Source organism: Podarcis tiliguerta (assembly GCF_965153285.1).
Source record: "Podarcis tiliguerta genome assembly, chromosome: 1".
Taxonomy (NCBI): Eukaryota; Metazoa; Chordata; class Lepidosauria; order Squamata; family Lacertidae; genus Podarcis; species Podarcis tiliguerta.
In genome coordinates, this window is record NC_139534.1 from 40534349 (window position 1) to 40559151 (window position 24803).

Sequence of the window (24803 nt, forward strand, 5' to 3'; positions counted from 1 at the left end):
AGTTACATCACAAGCGTAACAGACTTTTGGAATGTGTGGTCCTTATTTTAATGGATGTTGCGTACTGCCAGAGATTCCTGTGGGGTGATTGTGTATGTTTGTGTTCATGTGTGTATTTTGTGTACACATACACACTAATGAATGGTAGGTGTTTTGTATGATTTTTTAAATGGTATAATGCATTTATGTCTACATTTTTTAATGCATTTAAGTTGCTTGGAGGGCTTTGGGTAGCAATGGCTAACAGGTCTAATAAACAACAACAACAACAATGCAATATGATCTGCCGCCTCCAGCAGTCTACCTTCACAATTCTTTCCTAGTCTGTAAGGGTTACTGGAACTTTTGTTGCTATCTTGCGGCGAAAGGGATGTCATGAGAGGAATTACCATTTCTCCGTATTCCTTTGCTCTTTCTGTACTATGTAATTATGCTGTATATAATGCGATGCTTCCCAAGAAGATGGGACGCATCTATATTACATGTAAGAGTGGAGCAGGGGGAGGAGGTGGTCTAGCTTCAGTCTGCTGCATTTCATAAATGACACTGGAGAATTAAAATGCACAAATCCAAAAGATAAATGGAGTTGTGCAGCTGGAATCCTTTGTGCAATTCAGAAGTGTGTGCTATAATTATTTGAAGGTTGTTCGAGAAGTTTTAGAATTGTCCGTGTGGGGAGGGATGTTTGTGAAATGGCATCATTCCCATTGCAAGCAAAGACTTTATTTTCTGGCCATGCTGGCTTCAAAGATTTTGTTGTCTGCAGTGGAACAAGGCTTCTAAAAGCTTTGCTGCACCATTCAGAGACCAAATCCCTGTCCCTATCTATTTCTCCCTACCCCCTGATTCCACTGAAGCAATTTGCTTCACTGTGCTGGATAGTAGAACCAGCCCTGTTTCTAAGTGACTGGGGCTGGGGCGACTCCAAACCAAGAATTGCCAGTTTTTCAATTGGCCTGTATTGGTTGATACTCAAGCAAGGTAGCAGGCAAAGCTTTCCAATGCACAGAGATCCTTTTCACCACCTCTAATTGCTGCTGGCAATTCCACAACTAAGGAGGCAAACTGAAAAGACTCATCAGTCATACGGAAAAATGACTTGCAAATGCAGGCTCTTGCTCTTGCAAGGGACTTTTAACCGTTATATGCTTAGCCATAATTGGGCAAACATAAATCATTCCTGGGATTAAGATTATGATTAAGCTGCTTTTACTTAACACAAGCTGGTATGATTAGGTGGCATATAGGATGGCTGGGCTTTGGCATCAGATTGTCCTGGATAGCTTCCCCAAACCAGCTCAAAAGATAGATATTCGGACGCAGGCTTCTAGACATGTAAAACTGTCTCAGGGCATAAATCAGATGCTCTCATCTATATGTCTGTTGGAATGTTCATCTGAGCATGTTGCTGCTTGCTCTCTCCACTGCATTGTTTTCAATGAGACGTGCATTTTAATGCATGTTACAAAGTGTGCCTCTTGGCCATGGAAAAACTCATGGTGCCAAAACAAAAACAAAATAATTACTAAGCACAGCTAGGGTGGGATGATCACTGGCTGCTCATATGCTACCAGGCTCATTTCCACATATTAATTCACAAGGCCCTTAACAACATGGGTCTGGGAAACAACACAGACCTAATCCCTTATGTCCCTGCTCAATCGCTGAGGTCTTCAGGGAAGTCACTGTTAGTGGTCCCCCATTGCACAGGCATATGCCTCAAATCTAGCAGGAGCTGTGCATTAAGTATTGTGAACCCAATTCTGTGGAACTCCCTCCCAGCTGAGATCAGACATGTCCCATCCCTGTTGAACTTCAGGCATCTGGTGAAGACTTTGTTATATATATAAAAAATCAGTAAGCATTTTACATAGGTTTTCTGATTTTATCGTTCATCTTAACTATTTTATCTCTGTTACATACACTCTATTAGTAAATCTTCCTCTTTCTCTTCCTCTTCTTTACTAAACTCTAAACAATTCTCTAAACAATAGAAACATGGCTCTTACCTGCTCAATTTCAGCAAGTAATGCTTATTTTACATAATCTTCTACCTGTTTATCCCATGCACATCTGCTCTGGTGTGGCCTAAAAGCAGTCCAAGAAGTACTTTCTAAGTGGAACAGCTGAGTACCCATTTAAATCCGCATTTACATGAGATCAAAAGTTAAGGTAGGCAGGATAGAGCAGTAAGAGAGTATGCTGTACTCTTTGTGGTTTAGAATTTCCTTTGAAACTACTATCTCTTGTCAGAGACTGCACTGAGAACATAATTGCTATGTGCAAAATTGTCCTATTTTCCATTGTAGGTGGGCCAAGTTAGTCAGCAGTGTGATTTCCATTAAACAGAAGTGGCTCTTCTCATGCATGAGTTTGTCGCCAGGTTTGTACGAGCATAAAGAGTGAGTCACTATTTTGGTACTTGTGACTTACTCATTAGCGTTTATTCAGAGACTTATTCCTTGCTGTAGCAGAGAATTAAATTATTCATGGACAAAGTCTAGAGGTGTGTGGTGTGTGATAAGCTGTGGAAAGGGTCAACAATCTCTCCCCCTGCTGTTTCTTCAGATTGTCTCCCACCCAAAATGGCTATTCCTGATCTAAATGGCCCTTCAGATTACCATTACATACATTTGAGGCCATGTTTGAGACAAAGGTGTTTGAAAACATGTGGCATCATTCTCCCTGTTGACTATTTACTCAAGCCCTATTAAGGTGTTCATATGTGACTTAAATGAACTCACAGTGTGGTTAGAGGGGGAAAAAACCTTGGTGGGTGGCTCTTACAGAGGCAATGTCAATCAAGAGAATAAATATGGAGGCAAAATGGCCAACATATAGAGACTTACTGACAGAAAGAGAAGGGAAATTAAAATTTAAAAAGTATGAAGAAATCAAGGATGAGGATAGTGATTGGCTGCAACATCAACAATTAAATGAGATTTTTAAGGAAGATAATAAGAAAGGATTTAGTTATACTGTTTCTAGATTTCAAAAATAAATAATAGAAGAGAATAATAAACTGTTAAAGAAAACTGACAGCTATTATTAGAATGGGAGACAAAAGATGAAGAGATGAAATCAGTCATTATTAAATGGGCATAAGACCTAGGACATAATATACATTTGGATGAATGGGAAAAGCTATGGAAGAGCAATTTGAAATTCACAAACTGTGTACTGTTGAAAGAGAATTATATGAAAATGATGCATAGATGGTATATTACACCAGTGAAAATGGCAAAAAATGTACAAAATGAGCTCTAATAAGTGTTGGAAATGCAAAGAAAAGGAAGGTACTTTTTATCATATGTGGTGGAATTGCAAACTAATTAAAAATTATTGGGACATGATTTATAATGAAATGAAAAAAAATGTTTAAGATAACCTTTGTTAAAAATCCAGAAGCTTTTTTATTAGGTATTATAGGTCAAGATATACCAAAAGACAATAATTTAATTATGTGTGTGACAACAGCGGCAAGAATGCTATTAGCTCAAAGATGGAAAAGCGATGAAATACCAATGAAAGAACAATGACAAGAAAAGTTAATGGAATACACGGAAATGGCAAAGCTAACTGAGAGACTTAAAGATAAAGATAATAATGACTTTAAAAAGAATTGGGAACCTTTTAAGATATATATACAAAAGCAATACATTGAAATGAACTCACTTGCAGGATTTGAGTAATACACTTACAACCGACAAATACAAATAGTAAATACAAATAAGGACTAAGAGACTAAGTACAGATTAAGAAATAAGTTTATTTTATCATAGAAGGGATACAAAACTATATGCAAAACAAAAATAATACACTCTAAACCAGAAAGGGAAGTTGGGGGAAGTCATGGGGGGTATATTGAGTATGTAAAATGTAATTTGAGTTTCTTGAATATGTTAAAATTTGTTTTAAAAACTTTAATAAAAATATTTTTTTAAAAAAATGAACTCACAATGTGGGGAGAGTAGGCATGTGCACATTAGCACATCGCCAGTTGCTGTTCTAGTCATCTACCATGAGTTGGAGTGTGACTGTCTGAAGCAGGGATTCACAGAGAATGTTGGAAAAGGGGTCTTAAATATATGTATTGTATTCCATTTGTATTGTATTCCATTTGTATTGTATTCCATTTGTACCCTCCTCAACTCATGGAGGTCAACTACCATGGGGGAGGGCAGAACCAGTGCATTCCCACCTCCTTGCATGTTCAGTGAAGCCACTTATGAGCACCAGACTAGGATTCCAGTTGCAAACCAGGGCTTGTCATTGTGTCATGTGAAATGGCCCCAGGAAGCAGCACTTGTGATACTAACTCATGGGGGGGGGGCGGGGAGATCTTGAGGGGGGGGGGGAGGAAAGTGGGAAGACAACTGCAGAAAAGGCCATAGGTTTTCGCAATGAACAAACTTCACTTCAATAGTTTTTTGAAGCTTGTAATGATCACCCGGAAATTGATTAAATTTTGCTGAGAATAACCAAACTCTTGCCAAGATGATGCTTAGAATGAGACTAGCCCCGCAAAGGGATGAAAGAAGTACATTGACCTTTGCTTTGCCATTTGATTGTGTTCTTTTTCATCTCTAATTAATTTTAGGATACATTTTACATTTTATATTGAAAAAATACAAATAGGTGGAAATTGTATTAAGACAAACACATTTTTTAAACACACACACACACAATTTAAATCAAATACTCAGAAACATCATTATGAAACTGATATAGAAGCATTCCAACATAACATAACCAATGCACGCTCTTTAACATCACTGCAACTAAATGTATTAGTCCAAAAACAGTTTCCTGATCTAGCAATTCTTGTGTTAAAGGGTCAAGCCAGCTGTGATAATTATCACACCATTTGCAAGCTTTTTCTTTATCGGCACTGGGTGGGGTACTGTCCTCTGACAGCTCCCCACATCATGCCTGCGATTGGCATTGAAGGAAAGCTCCCACTTGCTCCAATGGTAGTTTCTCTCCCCCCTCCCCAATGCAAATTGCAGGCACTGGAGGGTGTGGATACCTCAAAGCATCAAAATATTCCTTCTGAACCCCCAGGTTAAGGTGCGTAGCAGAAAACCTCACAAACACCTTTCTCCCTACCTGGCAGAAAAAACAAAACAATAAATTGAGTAACAACAATTTGCTGGCTTTTCATGATAGTCTAAATCTAAGGCCTGCGGTAACTTCCTCACTCTCCCTAGTAGGAAAGACAGCCCTGTAGCCTATGTTGGGGCTACAGTGGGAGGCTATGGTTAAAGTCTTCTTACCCTCATGTATATCAGGGTGCTGATGTAGATTGACCTCCTACCACCACCCCACAGGCAATCTATGAAAGAATCACCTGTGGCCTGTCCTGCGAGCACTGGGGTAAAACCAGACAGATCAAGATGCAAGTTGAGAGAAAACCAAGAAAGTAGTTCAGATGAAAAAACTTGGGAGATAGCAAAAAGCTTCTGTGTGTGCATGCAAGGGTTTGTTCAGTTCAAGATTCCCAGTGCGTTTCCAACTCAAAAGAGTTCATCTTCAGGGCAACAGCTATTAGATGTAAGAAAGGTCTTTCTTGTGTTCTGAAAGGTTCAGTTAGCCAAACACGTTCAAAGGGTTTTCTTACACACCAGGAACATTGGACTGAAGAGACTTAGAAAACACTCAAAGAAATTCTCTTGCTGTTTTCTGTTGTGCCACTGTAGTTCTTTTTTTCTTCAAAAAATAAAACAAATATAGGCTCATATGCATGTAAGAATTTCCAGTTGGAATCTAGATGAGAAAGATGGTAAGGATTATCTGAGCCAGCTGCAAGGCAAAGGGTCATAATGTGATTCCAACTGAAGAATAAGAGCAGAGCATGACTACAGACTACAGACAAGAGGAAGGTAGGGAGGTAGCTTAAGACTGAATCCATGTGGCGGCTGCCCTTGAAGAGCTGTTTGAGTACAGTCACTCACTAAGGGCTTACCCAAACTTACCTTTTGCCCCACTCTTTCCAGCCAGAGATGTCTGAGCATCGTTGTTGGGTTTTTGTTTGGTTTTTGCCCTGGATCTTTCCCCGCAAACCCTCACTCTTTAAAGCTGAATCCGAGCAAACACCCATTTGGGTTTTCCGCAGATTGATATTTCCTCCAATTGAGCTTTAAAGAATGCATTTTCATGGAGAAAGTTCTGGAGCAAAAGAAGAGGGGTGTTCAGACACAAAGCTTTAAATTGTGGACTGTGTCTGGAAAGAGCAGAGGAAAGTAAGCGTGGATAAGCCCATAGCTGCTATTTCAGTTCTGCCAATGATATTTTGGGAGTGGAGGGCTGATTGATCTAGTCTGTTCCATTGATAAGAAAATGACACATGCTGAAGAAGGAAAGCAGTCTGATCTCCCCAAGAAACTGGAGAATTATGGCGGTGACTCATTTTCACTGCCAACAAAGCGGAGAGTTTGAACGGATTGTAAAGGTTTGCACTACTGAATTGGAACATCCTTGAGACCTTGGTGACACCAAATAAACTTGTTACAGGACTGGGGGGGGGGGGAATCTAGGAAGTGAAAGAGGATAATCTTGGAGTTACAGCACATTCATCCTGAAGGCAATAACCACCAGCTTGGGAGTGTTTACTATCAAAAGGGTATCTGAAATCCTCTCTGCTTAAAGTTACTCTTAAAACTGCTTTACTCATCTCATTTTTTAGTGCTTTATTTTTATAGAAAGCCATTTTCTACTCAACTTTTACCACTGTTGAACAAGTTCCTTCCCCAAGGATTTTATCTCTTTTGAGAAAGTGGTATAAAACTTACAAGGGTGCCAGTTCTTAACATTTTTATGGGTTGCAGTTGCACCCCAGATGCATAAGGACACGGGAATGGCAACTGTTCCTTTAATATATATTTAGTCGTAAAAAGAGGGGGAAAGGAGAAATATGAGGTCAAAGGAAAAGAATTAAGCTAATAAAAAGAAGGAATCAAACTGTCAGAAAGAGAGAGTCAAAACCTATTATAACAAACAGGAAACAATCCAAAAGGGTACTATTGATAAGCAGAGTAATATTGATTGTATTGCCTAAGACAAAAGTTAAACATGCAGTAAAGGCAATTAAGTCTCAGGCATTGCACAAATAATAAAACATTTAAAAATTGCATTTGAATATGTGCAGAATGATAGAATGACATTCTCAGCACCAATCAGCTGATTTGCCATGATAGCATGCATTCACTACAATTGCCAATCAGCTGATTGGCAGTGATCTCCTTTGAAGTTGTCACTTCAAGAGGTCATAGTGATGTGAGATGATTGGCAGATGCATGCTCTCACCAGGAGTGGGGAAGGTAAGGATGTGGCCAGATCTAGTTGTCCACCCCAATATACAGTCCATGCACACTGCGAGGAGATACTGTGTGAAGTTTCTTCATATTTTTAGAGAGATGTCTACATTTTAATGAAGTAATAATATTCAACCTGTCTATTTATAGTATTCTTTTGTGTAATGATGACCTATAGATTTAGAAAGAAGCTGAGCCTAAGGTAACTTTCTAGACATCTGGCAATCATTGCCCTTTGCCCAAGGCCAATCCAGTACATGATTAGTTCATAAGTTTGCACACTCAGGCAATCTTGCTGTGCCTTTTCCACTGCAGATTTTAGGAAGAAGGAACATCTGCTGGACTTTCTCCCTTGTGAAAGGCATGAAGTTTCTCAAACACAGCTTATTATCTTACCTTTAATTTTCCCAGCATTAACTTTCCTGCCTATGCCAGCAAAACAGTTTGGAATCTAATATGCAAGCAGACTTATGAATATGAAATATTAGAGAGATCACAATTCAAAGCAAGAAATGTGACATGCATACCTCATTTTGCACATTTTCTTCATTACTGAAAGACGGCAGCAAGAAATCATAAGTTGCATGTGCAGAAAGATCACTGCTGAAAATCAGATCTTACATATCACATAACAGTAGACACAGATTGCCTTACATAGGCAGCTATTATGTCATTAAGTGATAAGCTCTGGAAGGATTCACATCTTGCAGACAGCATCAGCCCATGAAATCAGTAATGATCCACAATCCCTAAGACACCATTCAATGTCTCCTCACTAATCTTGAAGATAACTGGGTGAGCAGCTCCAACTGAAAACTGGTGATTTTTGAGATGTTGAGAGGTAATATGAATGCTCTGCCTGTGATATCTGATCTGTCATAGTTACATTATTCGTGTTTTAGGCTTGTAAGTAATATGTAAATATAAAATGCTTCCATAATTTTTATTTTTCCAAGAGCCTGAGGCCTGATATAAACAAGCTTGACATACCATATACTCTGGATCCACTCTGGAGTGGCTAGTTTACTTAGTTATATTTGCCACTGAAGAAAGCTATATGGTTGAAACCTGTTTGGCACCTGGAAGTGTTGTTTACCCTCATGTGTTAAATTCTCTTCTGTCTCTCAGTCCACATTGAATTTTAGTATTTTATTGTGTTCAAAGGCTCTATAATGATTTGCATACAATAATATATTGAGTGAAACTTTCAGTTCATTTGATGGTCCTGCCTTTTACATTCTGTCTCAGAAGTTGGGTTCAAATAATAATTCATATATCTGATTTTTATCCACTATCCTATGTAAGTGTCACAGTTCTACTTGCGTAGAACATCCAAGGCAAACTGTTCACCATGTTGACCTTTTTGCACAATGAGTCACAGATTTAACAATGAAAATGACCTCAGCATGATGGCTTCTCTTTAAGGAATGTTCTCCCCAAAGAGACTCACGTGCAGGTCGAATTAACATCTTCTCAGTGCCATGCAAGGACTCTCCTTTTCCACCACCTCTATGACTGTTAATTCCCAGTCACCCCCCCCCCAATGTTCTGTAGGCCATTTGGTAGCTAGTTCGTTTTACTGGTGATAATGTTTTCAGAGAAGGGGTTTCATTATTGTTTTGAGAAGTAGCATATGATCGTGTGTTTTTCATCTTCCATGTAATTTTTGTCCATTGCCTTTTACTGTATGTCACACTGAGCCTTTTTGAATCAGGCGGTGAATAAATGAAATAGAAAAATAACAGGACTGGCTTTGAGTTTGTTCTGGTCCAGCGAAGACAGAAGCCAGTGGCATCATCCAGAGAAGACATTGAGTTGATTATTAAATTCCACAGCAGTCAAACAGAGGTGAAAGATGCAGGTGATATGATTAAATGATGTCCGGATTCTGGTCAGAGGCAGGTGATATGGTCCAAGACAGACAGATGGTTGGGTTGCAGGAAGCAGCAGAAGCTAGACACAGGTATCAATATGATGCCTCTGTCAATATGTTGTTCAGACTGGGGAGCCAGGCCTGGGGCAGAAGGGCCCTGATGGAAGCATTCACTTGAACTTTGGAGAAATATCCCTTGGAGTTCTCCTAGGTCCTGAAAAATCTTAGCCTCAAACTGCTTTCTAGGTTGCTTTCTGCCTGTCCCTTGCAATTAGTGCTGGTCACTCTTCCAGCCAGGTAATTTCCTCTGGGATCTTACCCAGAACACAACAGGCCTTCAGCCAGTTGGAACAGGAAGCTTCACACAGAATCAATAAAAATGTTGCTACATAAAGAAATACAATGAATTTATAAACCTATGACAGTTGAGATTCTCATTGGGAATTGTTCTTTTCTTTTCTCCGTTTAAAAAATGGAAATAATTACAGACTGAGAATCTACAAGAGAAGGAAATGAGATCGACAAAAAAAATCAAAACAATATTTACAAGAAATTTTACAAAGAAAGCACCTCATTTTCTAAAAATAAATAAATGCATTTGCTCATTAGAGAAATGGGAACATTAATGTGCTGCTGAGGTAAGTAACAGCATAGATGATGCTCCTATGCCAGTAACAAGAGAATGATAATCCTTTCCCGTTTCAATTCCTTCATCTTATTAGTTTTCCCTTTTCAGTGAAACACGCAGACCTTTCCTTTCCCCCCAGGATGGTAGGCCATTCGCAAAATGCATGACTAGAATTAACAGATGATTTAGGGCATAAACTCCTTGCAGACTTCAAGGAACATGTCCTCAAAAGAGATTTAAGTAGCATATGCATATATTAACTGACCTGATCCTCCTCATGAGCGTAAAAATGTCAAGCATCAAAGAATATGTCTATGCTGTAATAAACTTTGCCTTGCTGCAATTCCTTTTCACAGAAAACTGACAATCCCACAGGTAACAGACAAAAATGACTCTGTCCATGTAACATCCCAATTGCTTTAAAAGAGCACATTTTATGGGTTATGCAGGGTTGAGAGCCATATCACAGCAGGACACAAGATGACCATGCTTACCCTGTCATAGTCAAGAGAAAAACTAAAATGGAAAAAGAGGAAGGTAAGATGAGAGATGGAAAAGTTGGTTGCCAGTATGTTCACAATCACTTATATAGTCATATAAGCAAAAGTGTTTATTCCCATAATGCCTAATTAACTCAATGAACTCACGCAGCATGTGCCGATCACCACTCTTTTATATGACAAAGGATTAGATAAATTCACAGAGGGTAATCTGTCAATGGCTATTAAGCACAGGGATCCAAAAGAGGCAGTCTACCCCGAGATTACCAGATGTGAGGCCTGAACAATAGGGAACAGTTATCTCCATCATTATCCTATAAGTTTTCCAGGACACATCACACCACTGCTTGGTTCAATGAACCTTGCTTCTTATGCTCCTATGCTTTCAGTAGGAATAAGGCACACTGACCTTTATCTGGAAACTGTAATCCAACACAGAGTTAATCATGCTTAAGTCCATTAAAACCAAAGAGAGGAAGTGTGCAGGACTGTACAGGGTTGCAGCCATAGTCTTTGTAAGGATCAAGTGATAAGGTATTTGTAAGATTGAGAACAATACACTTTATCTGAGAACAAGAAGGAGAATGCCTATAGTGCCTCAACAATGAAAAACACTTTTCCCTCCCCAAAACTACATGTTGCTGTGCAGTGTGCTCCTATATACACAGGGTACTTCCAGCCAGCCATGCCACTGATGGCATTCCCTCTCCCATCCAGTTTTACATTCCCCTCTGCCCAACAGTTAATCAGCATTCAACTGCCTCTTAGGACACCAGGGCTCATAGGGCTGGTTGGAGAGTTTGCCCCTTAAAGCTATTCTTTGTAGTTCTGGAAACCTCAGAGCCCGAATACCTCCCTCTTCTCCATTTAGTCTATATAAGCATTAGCATTCACACATCAACATAAAAAGGCTTATCACACATCCGTTTGCCCTGTTGCTTTCCCCAGGGGAAACCCAATCTTCAGCTCTGCATCAGAACAAACAGCAACGGGGGTTTCCACAGATTGCCACTTTTTTGATCTATTGGGTTTTCTGGAGGAAAGCCATAGGTGAAACACAAAAAAAGTACACACACTTGGATCTATGCCTCAAAAGTGTGGGACAAGAGGAAAACCACTTGAACCTGAGCTTTCCGGGTGGAGGATAAGAGGAAGTGTGAATGAACCCAAATAAGGGGCAATTTGATCACATGACTTTCTCCTGTCTCACATGACTTTCACCAGCATATAAACCAGCCCTGCTCTTGTTTCTGTTGGGGAACAGAATCCTCAGCTCTCAGACAACTTCCGAGCAACAAAACACAACCCGCCATTTCCTTAGTCCATTGAAGGGAGCAGATACCAGCTGGTTTGTTTCAATATGGCTTGTTTCAATTCACACACAGAGAGAGAGCCAGATTCTATGATTAGCTTTCTGGGACTGAGATTGGCTTTCTGGGACTGTGGTTTTCAGACATCCACAACCTCATTAGGAGATTTCTCGTTTACTCTGATGATCATGCCCTCCCCAGGAAGGCTCACTGAGCACCAACATTTTAGTCTTGCACTTAATATGGCTCTTTAGGAAGACTGAGGTTTGAGTGATTAGTGTTTCTCCTTTCCTTCCTTTTTTGCTTTGCAACGATCTCTCCTCTCCCCTGCAGTCCCTAAACCCACCTCCCATTCTGTTCTGAAGGGACCGCCCTTTAGCTTTTTAGGAAGCACAGGGGGTAGCAGGTGGAAGGAAGAAATTACTTTCCAGCCCTGGCCACTTCCAAAGAAAGTATCCCAAGTGGAGTTCTGCTTACAGAACTTCCAGACCCAAACCAATGACTTCCAAACATGCAACAGCATTGATGTCTCAGTGTATCTTCAAAGTGCCGTTATTTACTTGTCCCTGTGATGATGTTGACAGGGAAGGAGGAGAGACTACATAGTTCATTTCCTGACGTGTTCTTTTCTCTCTCTTTTTTTCCCTTTCTGGCAGACAGCTGGAAACATTCATGACAGATAATGAACCACATTTCATATTTGAGAAATGATGTCTGAAGAGGGGAGGGAGAAATGGAACAGTGACATTCATTAGATTTGCTTTGTTGCAACCTCACAGCATGGCAGAGAGAGAGAGGAAGATTTCCATCCTTGTTGCTTCTATTTGTTTTCAACATTTCCCTTTTGCCTTTGCCACCCACCAGCCTCCCTCTGGGCTGACCTCATTACTGGACACTCCTTTGGAGGCCTATCCTCATCCTAGATTGCCCATGTTTATTTAAACTTATTTTCTCTCCAGCTTCCCAAATAATCACCCTGCTTCCCTCTCATATTATGACTCTGGAAAGGGAGTATATCTAGTTGGTCTACACTTTTCATAACCAGAGTGATTAGAATGAGAATTTGTGAGTTTTACAGCCAAAGATATGAAACTGTATCCACAAAGGCAGGGTATGCAGTTGAGCTGTATTTTATCAAACAAAATAACCCCCTTTCTGGTTTTCTTTGCCTGCATCAACTCCTTGCTTATGGGAAAGCAGAACAAACATATCCTGGCAAGCATTTAGTAGGATAATTTCACTTCATTCTGTTTGTCTTGTTGGGGAAAGAGCTTGCTTTTATCCCCCGTTTCCTTGCTTTCTTACTTAATTCCATTCCTCATGGAGCCATAGATTAGCATGGGAGATGTGCTCACTTCAGAGAAGTAAAATTATGTGATACTAAGAGATGCTAAATTATTAGGATGCTCACTCTCACAGACAGCTGCTCACGTGAGTGGCATTCTTTGAAGTTAGTGGCATGTTATTTCCCCTGTTGTAGAATAAAGTAAAGGGATTCAGAGTTGAAGACCAGTTACATAGAGCACCTGAGTGTGGTGTAGGGCAATTTTGAAAGTAACCAATTCCCGCTTATGCACTTCTGAAATGGTAAAAATAAAGCCATGCAGAATGTCTCCCTCCCTCTCTTTTGTTTTTGCATTTATATCCCACTTTTCTTCCATCACGGAACCCAAGGTGGCTCCCAGGAGGGCTTCCATCCAAACACTGACCATCCCCATATCTGCTTAGCTTCAGCAAAATGGTGGTCTCATATTACTTGTGACCTATCCTCCCTGTGGATTTGTATCAGCTCCAAAACCTAAATATGTCATTGATTCAGTGACAGAATTATAGGATGCCATAAGGGGACTTCCCTCTCCCCTTACCATTTGTGCTCTGCCATCTTGAGCTACTGCTTTTAGGTAGAGAATGGGAAGAACTTGGCTAAAACTGATGAGAATCAGGTGGAGGGGCTTGTTGATTTCATGGAGGGACCCCTTATCTTTCCCCCATATTTCAGGCCCTTTGCTGATTGTTCCAAATCAGTGGGCTTCTAACAAGAGCCTGTAGGGGTAGCAGGATAGTCCTAAAACATGCAGAATAAGAAATGAACCCTTCTTCTATGGCCGGGGTGAAGAACCCATGGCCCTCCAGATGTTGCTGGAATCCCAACTCCCACCGGCCCCAGCTAGCATGGTCAGCAGTTAGAAATTATGAGAGATGTTTTATGTTAAGGGGGAAACTTGCCAAAGAAGGGATCCCACAATGTTTCACTTCCAGCATTCACATCTGCAGAGAACTTCCTCTTCTACTGGCAAGCAGGGTCAAGACAACTTGTTATCAGGAACATTTAGAACTATCCTTCTGTTTTCAGGGTGAATAGGTTACGATTAATTCTTCCTGCACTCTTCTTAAGCAAATTATTATATAATCATGCCATTTTTCATTCTCCAAACAACCTTGTGAAATGAATAGAAAAGCAGTGACCTGTCACACACGTGGGAGACCGAGGCTGAGGAATGTATTCAGTGCTGCTCAGCAAGTTCATAGCTCAAATCCAGTTTGCTCCCAGGTCAGAGAGTGACACCCATTCTCTCATGGTTAGTTGGCCATACAGATCAGATTTCACATTAATTATATACTTCTTTTCTCTGTTCTGTTCTTCAAATTGAAAGAGCTTTAAAGATACCCCCCTCCCCATAAAAAGACTGATTGGCCTAAGTATACTGAAGTTACTTATTCTGCTTTCTCCAGCAAATTTGATCCAGTCCTGTGAGATTCTTTCCCCTCAAGAAGGAAGAGAGATCATGCAAAACTGAGGCACATGGGTATCATTTCTGCATGGAGAGCCTCTTAGGAACAAACACATTTAAAGAGAAGAATGAAACCTTTCTTTTTTTTCTAGAGAAGCAATTCAAATAATCCTTTTCAAACATTTGGTTGGTATTTGCTAGACTTCATGCTGAACAGTCAATTGTTATAAATCCAGGGATGGGAACCCGTGACTCTATGGGTGTTGCTGGACTCTAACTCCCATCAGCCCTATTCAAGCCAACTCAGCATGGCCAATGTTTACGAATTATGGGAACTGTAGTCCAACAGCATCTGCAGGACCACGGGGTCCCCATCTCTGCTCTACAACCTGATGAAGCTGAGAGAGGAAGAAAAAGCAGTTCACTGCGATGCAAATTTGCACTTTTCTCTTTCTGATCCATTATTGATATAATTTATTATCATGACTAATTAGCAGAGGGAGAAGACAACCCCGGCCCTGCCCCCCCCCATCTTTGACTTTTGTATTTAAACCCAAGAAATCCTATAGAAGCAAATTGGTTCGCTCTGAAATTGATTATATTTCGTATCATGTATAGCTGCGGCAATTTACCCCCAAACAAAAACAGAAGCTTTAAATAATACTGCTTTCTTCTTTTTGATTTGCATTAAGCTGTTTCTCCTTTCTGTGATATAACTAGACAGTTTACACTCTGGAATGGGATGCCTGACACATAGATGGACAGGCACCAACTCAGAGTCTATTATTTATTCAGTGACTGCTTCATTTATTCCTCATCTCCTTCTAAAATTTACATTTCAGAGACATTTCATAACTTAAATGCTTTCGCTGAGAAGTGCAATTGAGAAACATGTGCTGAATTGGGATGCTATGTGTCAGAACCAAGGTATGTGTGGCGTGATGTGGGGTGTGTGTGTAATGGAGAAGGCTGGAAGGGAGAGCAGAATGGTGAAAAGGCAAAGGTTTAATCAGAAGCCAAGGAGGTCACCTACTTCAAGAGTGAGGCTATACAATACCAGCCACAATGCAATTGACCATAATTGGAGGCAAGTCAAAAAATGCCAAGGTAAGGAAAAGGATGAACAACAAGAGAAAGGCTAAGAATAAGAATAAAGTGCCAAGCAAAAACAGACACTAAAGACTGATAGAGCAATCTATTTCCACTCTATGTAAGTTTCACATGTGTTGGCTCATATTTCCATACCAATCTGCATTAAAAAAAAACCCACCCACCATACAGACAAAAATTGACATTGATTTTAACATTTTGGGAGCAAAATATACATCATTGTATGCATTATTCTAAAATATGCACTTTTGTACCCATTTTAAACAACAAACATGCAGTTTTAGGAGAAATCTATCACATAATTTGGAGAAGTGCAAAAAATGAAGGATAATTGCGTTCAAATCTGCATATTAATTCAGGAAGTGCAAATGAAGCATCCTTAGTGGACTGATTGGAACAAGGTTTCCTGCTTGGCAGGGGGTTGGACTCGATGGCCCTTGTGGTCTCTTCCAACTCTATGATTCTATGATTCTATGATTCTAAGGTGTTGTTGTTGTTGTTGTTGTTGTTTAAAATGTATTGATACTGTATATATCATTTTTGCCTGTAGAACTCAGCTCTTGAATTATAAAAAGCCCTTAAAAAATAGGGCAGGAACTGAAGAAAAGCTACTCAAACTTCCATGGTGGAGACATATCCTCCCAAGAACATAAGGTGAACCTACTGGCTCATGCCAACAACCCACCTAGTCCAGCCTTCTGATCTCACTGTGGCCAACCAAATACCTGTGGGAAACCCACAAGCAGGACCCAAGCCCAAGAGCAACTCTCCTCTCTTGCGGTTTCCCAGCAACTGGCATTCAGAAGAATTACTGCCTCCAATCATGGCAGTATTATAACTATAGTTTTGATGGCTGAAGTCTGAGGTGCACTTCCTGAAGGGTGGCCATCTCAGTTTAGCCTGATTTATGAAGAGTCTCCACATAATTTCTTCGTAAAAATGGAGAGATCTACCCCAAGTTTGTTTTCACATGAACATTGCAGTTTTCACTTAGGAAGCAGCCATATACCAGGTCAGGCTATTTAAATCATCTATCCCATTAGTCGTCTCCAGCAGGCAGCATCTCTCCAGGGTCTCAGGCTGAGGCCCTTCATATCACCCTACCTGATTCTGTCAACCAGCAATGCCTGGGATTGGACCCAGGACTCTCTGCATGCAAAGCATATACTCTGTTGTGCTATGACTCCCTTTCACCTAATGCCTTTACCCCCAGCCTAAATCATCCTGATTTGGGATCTGATGTTCAGATCATCAGGCTGGCTCCTACTGCTGCAATCAGTGCCAACCTCAGTGCCAAACCAGCTGGCTGCAGTCATCCCTGTAGAAGCCACACATTAGTAGAAGCAAAAGGTATTATTTATAAGCTGCCTTTAGTTTACCGTAAAAGAATAAATAGATTATACGCATGCCTATCTCTTCCTCGCTATTTGATCGCTTGCCATGCGAAGACACTGGCATTAAGTAGCTCAAACAGATTTCCAGTTTTCAGGCTCTTTTCAAACTCCATTACTCTCTCCCACATAAACTTTATCTACGTCATGGTTGCTGCTACTGCTGCCACAGTGGCATCTTAAGAAATGTATTTCATGCCTAGCCTCAAAATAAAGAAGTGATACAACAAAATGCTGCTGGCGCTAGAAGCAATTTGAATCCACTGATGGAAAATATAGCCCTGGCAGGCACAGTAATATAGTCCTGCTAGGATGGTTTTTTAAAAACTTTACAAGAGTTCTCATGCCACATTTTTCACACACACACACACTAATAATAAATCTGTAATTTTGCCTGCATGCACACTGCCATCAGGGTGGATTGCAAATGTTTTATGGTTTTATACTGATTTGTTTTCTTTGCTGTGCTTTATAATGTTATTTTGTTCACTGCTATATATATCGCTTTATATTACTATGTAAAAAAAGTAGTAAATAACTATTGTGCTCTCATTACAGACAAAAGTGTGGCTAGAAACAGAAGCTGTGGCACCATTTGCTAACCAGTGGACCAAGGTGAGGGCATGGACAGCAGGCACCATGATGGACAGACCTTGGGTTATTTTCCTAGAGACCTTGCAGACAACCATGAGAGGGTGGAGAAACAAACCATCAAGCAGGAGTTGACTGTTTTTGTTTTTTTAAAAAAAGTAGAATTTGACAGTTTAACTGCCAGAAAAGGCCTGGCTAGAGAAGTTAGGAGTTTGTTAGGCAAGAGAAACTGGTTTAATTTCCTGAGGGAAAGGAAGAGATACTAGAAAGGGGCTAGAGGCATTTTACAGGCAGGGTAAAACAGATTCTAGGAGGAATTGGATTTATTAGAAACAGACTTATGGATGAAAGTTATAAGTAAAGTTCTTAATTACATCTGTAAAAGAAGTTTTGATTGAAGTACTATGCGTTTACTAGAGAAACCACAAAGCTTTATCTCACACTGAATGCTTGTTAATAAAATTCTAGTCTTTTCCCCATCGTGCCTCATCTTTAATTTATTCCCAGTTCAAGAAATAAGTGGTCACAGGACCTCCACAACAACAGTAAGAGTCCTTGTTTGCTGAATTATAGTATTATACACACTCTACCACAAACACAGAATCTCTGGATTCATAGTTGCTTCTGACAGGGCAAGTCTAAGTTTAATTCACTCACATTACTTTGCTCCCATATTTTCTGAGGAAGTTTGCCATGGACAGTTTTGCTCCCCCTCCCCCCGCCAATGCATTCACTGAGCACACTCATTCTGGGAAGAGTTTTCCTTCCTAAAAAGATGAATTGGCTGAGGAAGAGTCCTCCAGAGTTCCAGGCAGGATCTGATCTAGCAACAGCACCATCCTTCGGGTGTGGGATAAAGCACTCAATCGTCGGTTCTACATCTTTGCTTCCTTCACATTTGGATATACACCACTCAATGGTGATGTGCATATTTCAAAGAGCAATCACAGATCAAACACCACAGAGTGCTTTTGTTTCATCTGACATGATCATGAACACAATATTCCTCAGCAAAGGCAGTTCACACCACCAGCTGTGAGACATCAAGTACCAAGTACTTGAATGATAAGTCGTCAAGCAAGGCACAATTGTCAATCAGCCCTATGATTTCCCCAGTCATTTACACAAAGAAAGAAGGTGAGCAAATATTGGCAAAATAGTATAAAATAGATCCATTCTGCTATTAGTACCCCACAATCCTGTGCATATTAACTCTGAAGTCCCATCATATTTACGGGTATTCCTCTCAGGTAAGTGTGTTTAAGACTGAAGCCTGAGAATCTTTCTATATCTTCAACTGCAGCAGAAGCTAAACCACCTCTTATCTTAGAAAATTTTCTGGAGATCACAATCTCTTTCGTTAAAAGCATTCTCACACTGGCACAATGGAACATAGGAAACTGCCTCACACTAAGTCAGATCATTGGTCCATCTGTTTTGGTGCTGTCTAAATGGACCAGCAGCTGCTCCCCAGGTTTTCAGACATTTCTCCCAGTCCAACCTGGAGTTGTCAGAGATTGACCTGCAACTTTCTTTATGCAAACCAGCTCAGCCCTACCGCTGAGCTACGGCCCTTCCCCTCAAATGCTCAGCCAGAGTACTAGAAACAAACTGATTACTGCTTCCCACTGCAGAGAAGGATAGATTTTCTCCCTACTGCTGCTGAACATAACAAAGCAAGAAAGTACCCCAGGGGTCTATAGAAACGTAGGCTATTATTTCTGTGTAATTTCCATTTAATATATAGCTAACTTTAATGTGCTACAATGCTACTGTTCTGCCAGCCTAATCACCCCAGCATTCCGGATGGGGGAGGAGATTATTCATGTTATGGTTTGAGGGCACCCCGACTATTTTGATTTCCAATTGTTCCCAACCAATTGTTGCTACATCGGAAAAAGGCATCGCAAGCGAGGCATTTTAAAACAAAGAATTAAAATGTAATAAGTGGAAATTAGTTTTCCTGCATCTGGGTTTATTTCTGCGAGCATGTTGTGAGCCACAGGGAACGTGTAGCAGGAGCGCCATAGGAGAAGAGCTGTGAGCTTACATAATCAGCTATTAATGGAAACGTAATGCTCGTAGTAGGCAAGCCTGAAGATCTGTGAGCCGGTTCCATCATGGGTATTTGCTCTCTTTAACAGGGGCTTTGCATCCCTACTGAGCAATGACTAATTCATTCCAGGAGTTGGTGGTGTGGTTTAGAAGAGTAGAAGAGCAGTAGATGCCTTAATGCATTGATGGTTTTGATGTTGACTGCTCTCAATAGGGTGCACAACTCTTGGCCTGAGCTATCTCTAATATAGGGATGGGGAATATTTTGCACTCCCGAGGTTGCTGGACTATCATATTATGTAGTTTGCTAAAAAATTATGGGGATCGCAGCTCTGTGAGGGTTAATCATCAGTTCCCAGGATTCTTTTGGGGAAGCCACATGCTTTCAATATGCATTAGATGTGCTTTAAATGTATGTTGTATCTTTGCAGTTATTTATGCATACTTGTTTGGAAAGTGTTGCAGGCACTCTCTATGTTCAACTGACAATTGCTCTATATCTTTTAATGGTTTTTAGCAGTTAAATAGAATGGAAGCTTTAGTTTTGCAGTCCCACCACCACCAGCCTTTTTCTGTCTCATTGACAAGGATAGCTTCAGATTCTAAGCCTACATTGTGCGGGGTGGTTTCTCATGGCTGCCTCATTCAGGAGAGAGACAGACAGACAGACAGACAGACAGAGATGAAAAGGATGGTGTGGAGCTTGGGAGTTTGGCAGGAAACCACAAAGTGTATATTTCCCCTGCCTGTTAGCTTCAACCCTTCCCCTGCTGACTGGAGGCATGCAAAATTTCTTATACCCAACACTATGCACACTTCTGGTTTTTTAAAAAAAAATAGTTTCTACTGATTTTAACTGTGGTTTGTTTTACCATGTATTTACTTTCTCCTAATCCCTGATGGGCTCATCTTCCAGCGTCATAACTTTTATATGCCTGGTAAGGACCTAACAGAAACAGAAGACATCAAGAAGAGGTGGCAAGAATACACAGAGGAATTATACCAGAAAGATACTGATGTCTCGTACACCCCAGGTAGTATGGTTGCTGACCTTGAGCCCGACATCCTGGAGAGTGAAGTCAAATGGGCCTTAGAAAGCATTACAAATAACAAGGGCAGTGGAAGTGATGGTATTCCAGCTGAACTATTTAAAATTTTAAGAGATGATGCTGTTAAGGTGCTACACTCAATATGCCAGCAAGTTTGGAAAACTCAGCAGTGGCCAGAGGATTGGAGAAGATCAGTCTACATCCCAATCCCAAAGAAGGGCAGTGCCAAAGAATGCTCCAACTACCGCACAATTGCACTCATTTCACACGCTAGCAAGGTTATGCTTAAAACTCTACAAGGCAGGCTTAAGCACTATGTGGACCGAGAACTCCCAGAAGTGCAAGCTGGATTTCGAAGGGGCAGAGGAACCAGAGACCAAATTGCAAACATGCGCTGGATTATGGAGAAAGCTAGAGAGTTCCAGAAAGACATCTACTTCTGCTTCACTGACTATGCAAAAGCCTTTGACTGTGTCGACCACAGCAAACTATGGCAAGTTCTTAAAGAAATGAGAGTGCCTGATCATCTCATCTGTCTCCTGAGAAATCTCTATGTGGGACAAGAAGCTACAGTTAGAACTGGATATGGAACAACTGATTGGTTCAAAATTGGGAAAGGAGTACGACAAGGCTGTATATTGTCTCCCTGCTTATTTAACTTATATGCAGAATTCATCATGCGAAAGGCTGGGCTGGATGAATCCCAAGCCGGAATTAAGATTGTCAGAAGAAATATCCACAACCTCAGATATGCAGATGACACAACCTTAATGGCAGAAAGTGAGGAGGAATTAAAGAACCTTTTAATGAGGGTGAAAGAGGAGAGCGCAAAATATGTTCTGAAGCTCAACATCAAAAAAACGAAGATCATGGCCACTGGGCCCATCACCTCCTGGCAAATAGAAGGGGAAGAAATGGAGGCTGTGAGAGATTTTACTTTCTTGGGCTCCATGATCACTGCAGATGGTGACAGCAGTCACGAAATTAAAAGACGCCTGCTTCTTGGAAGAAAAGCAATGACAAACCTAGACAGCATCTTAAAAAGCAGAGACATCACCTTGCCAACAAAGGTCCGTATAGTTAAAGCCATGGTTTTCCCAGTAGTGATGTATGGAACTGAGAGCTGGACCATAAAGAAGGCTGATCGCTGAAGAATTGATGCTTTTGAATTATGGTGCTGGAGGAGACCCTTGAGAGTCCCATGGACAGCAAGAAGATCAAACCTGGAAGGACAGATCCTGAAGCTGAGGCTGCAATACTTTGGCCACCTCATGAGAAGAGAAGACTCCCTGGAAAAGACCCTGATGTTGGGAAAGATTGAGGGCACAAGGAGAAGGGGATGACAGAGGACAAGATGGTTGGACAGTGTTCTCGAAGCTACCAGCATGAGTTTGACCAAACTGTGAGAGGCAGTGGAAGACAGGAGTGCCTGGCGTGCTCTGGCCCATGGGGTCACAAAGAGTCGGACACGACTAAATGACTAAACAACAACAACAAATTCCCTGATGAGCCAGATGGGTCTACAAATAAAATGTTGATGTCCCAGGACTGTCAAGCAATTCCCAGCCATTTCTAGTAGGGCATTTTCAAGAACTTTCCACTATGTCATTTTACATGATGAGACTAGAATTCAGCCCCACAATTCAGCACACTATTTGTTTAAGTCATTTCTCACATTATGTGAAGAAAGAACTCAGTGTAATTCCTTGAGGCAGCTGTAAAACCGTCTGTGGTTCAATAACTTCTTGGCTGTCGTGGCCAACTCTTTTTATTTCCACGGGCTGTGTTGCAGTTAATTCTGAACTCATCAAGATGTATGATTAAAGCAAATTATTCTTTCAGGGTGCATTACCTTCCAGACTGAGAACATAATGGCAACTAGCCCAGCTTGGTTGTAGCTTGCTTCAAACCCACAAAGTCTTCTCTTCAACCACCCACCAAAGATAGTTAGCAAACTGCGGGTCTCTACCATTATCCCTAGTATTTTCCAGAGCATTAATACCATTCAAAATATAGGCCCTTCAGTCCAGAAGCTATTCTCCTTATTCCATATTTATTGATTTCTTTAAACAGCTCCTAGTCTATTAAGAAAAATCTAATACACTGGCAAAACACTATGTTCTGCTGTTATAATTGTTTGGTCAGCAGCTGTTTGAATACTTGGGTAAATAGATTGCTACGTCATTTCAAATTCCCTGCAAGTTGCCATAATTATTTTTATGTCACCTGCATTGCACAATCTCTTGTTTATTCACTGAAGTTAGAACTGCATAATAATCTCATGATCTCTCTTCAGTGTTATATAAATTAACCATGTACATCACTTCTCTCTCTCTCTCTCTCTCTCTTTATCTATCTATCTTTCTCCTCTCATCTCTTCTCTTCCTCTCCCTACCTCATAGAAAGAAAAGGAAGGAAGGAAGGGAGGGAGGGAGGAAGACTTTCATAACAACTCTTATTTTCTCTCTTTATCCTAAGCAAAATCTTCTTTGCTAATATTATGAGCTTTTCCAGACCAGACTGTCACTGCTGCCAGTGCCACATGGAGTGCAATCGCAAACCAACAATTCAGGATGAGCAATTAAAGTTTATTGGAAGACATTATGCAATAAACCTGCTTCCACAAAAGATAGTCCCTTTTCTGATAAGGAAAGTGACAGGAAAATGCAATGGAAAGTGTGAAATAACACCAGAACCAGCCCAAGACATTGTGGCACCTGAGGCGAACCAGAAAATGCACACACACAAACCTGGCTAGGAAAGTAGGGTTGAATGAAGATCTACATTGGGAACAAGCATGGGAGGAGACCACCGCACCTCCTATTCATTGGCTGCAGAGGTAGCATCAGGGGACAGAGTTGCCAAGGAGGAGGCAGATCTGGCATCCAAGGAGTGTCCTGCTACCATGGTGGCAGCAGGAGCTGTCAGTATATGGAAACATCACCGCTGCAGACAGCCAGATTGTTGACATCACATGATGCGCCTATCTGTGGGAAAGAAGAATTTCCCAGGATGTTCACAGGCTGGATGAGTCTTTGTGAAGAGTGTAATTTGAAACCTTCCGTGTGCGCATGTTCAGGAAGTTTGTCAGATGTGCTAGAAGAACTGAACTGAAAGGACGTGGTTTTTCTCTAGTGCTGTAATGTCAGAAATAAACATCATGTAAATAGATTTCGGACTTATTTTCTTTCCCCTGCGGAAGCAGGAGAGAGGGGTTGTGCATTTTACCCACGCTTGGGAAAATGTCGCCTATCAAAATCTCCCTGGTCTGTCTGGATATCAGCCAGAGGAGGTTACCGGTAAGCAAGGGGCCAGCCTCTATGGAGGGGGCTTGCAAACCGACAGGAGCAGGAGCAGGTAATGCATTCCTTGGAGGCTGGGTCTACTGCCCCTGTGGATCCTAAGGTGGTCACCTCACCTTGCCTCATGGGTGGGCCAGTCCTGGATAACACTTGCTTGACACAGTATCATTTAGCCTCGCTGCAAGCAACTCAGGACAAACGCTATCTGTCTCATGCAACCCAACAAGTTCTGCAGTGCCTAGCACAGCAAAGTCTTGAAGCACTCAGTGTAATGTCAGTCACCACCATGGCCATGTTAATGACAGCTCTCTTGTTCAACAGGTTATGTGTTGAAAGGTTTGTAATGGACCAGCTGGCCACAGTATCATAAGCAATCCTAGCTTGCAGGAGAAGACTTGTGGATTGATTCCATCTTGCGCCTGCCACCTCTGCTTTGCTACCATTCACATTAACTCTTCCCTCACATATCACTTGTATCCAATCTGTTTTCAATAGCTTTATATAAAGGGTACTTCTAGCCAGCCACGGTTTAATTATGCTCCGTTATTAATTAGGCCCCTGGGCTAATGTGAAAGCTAGTGCCACTTGACAGAAATGCAATAGATGTGAAGCCAATTCTGGGCAGCTGCTTTTGAAAAATGTGGAACAGTTTCCTAGATGGGCTCATTTGGATGCAGCATAGCTGTGAAGGAGCAATAGCTTTCAGCTAGCTATGCAGCCAGTGCTGAATTTTGTACATTTAAAACTGACCTATACATAAGTACCTCTTAGTGAAGGACTTGTTTCCATGTTGGCAGTTTTCACGGGAGGGAGGGAACTTCTAGATGATACTGCAAAAGATACTAACTACATCTGTTACAATAAAGTCACTCAGCAATTCAATTGGATGGTTCCACCTTTTGGCATTTCTTTATGTCAGTACAATGCTTCTGTTCTGATGCAAGCTCAA

The 24803-nt window shown here is 41.0% G+C and overlaps 2 protein-coding genes across 2 annotated transcripts in view; one reads left to right on the top strand and one right to left on the bottom strand.

Annotated features, from left to right (window-relative positions):
* Positions 1-2065, bottom strand: part of THSD7B (thrombospondin type 1 domain containing 7B) — a 428797-nt gene extending 426732 nt beyond the window's left edge. Inside the window, exon 1 of the mRNA XM_083405406.1 lies at positions 2010-2065. The gene's annotated coding sequence lies outside the window, so the exon portion shown is untranslated. The remainder of the gene's footprint in view (positions 1-2009) is intronic.
* The window catches only part of DARS1 (aspartyl-tRNA synthetase 1), a 276033-nt gene that overhangs the window by 28008 nt on the left and 223222 nt on the right, over positions 1-24803 (top strand). The gene's annotated exons all lie outside the window — the stretch shown is intronic.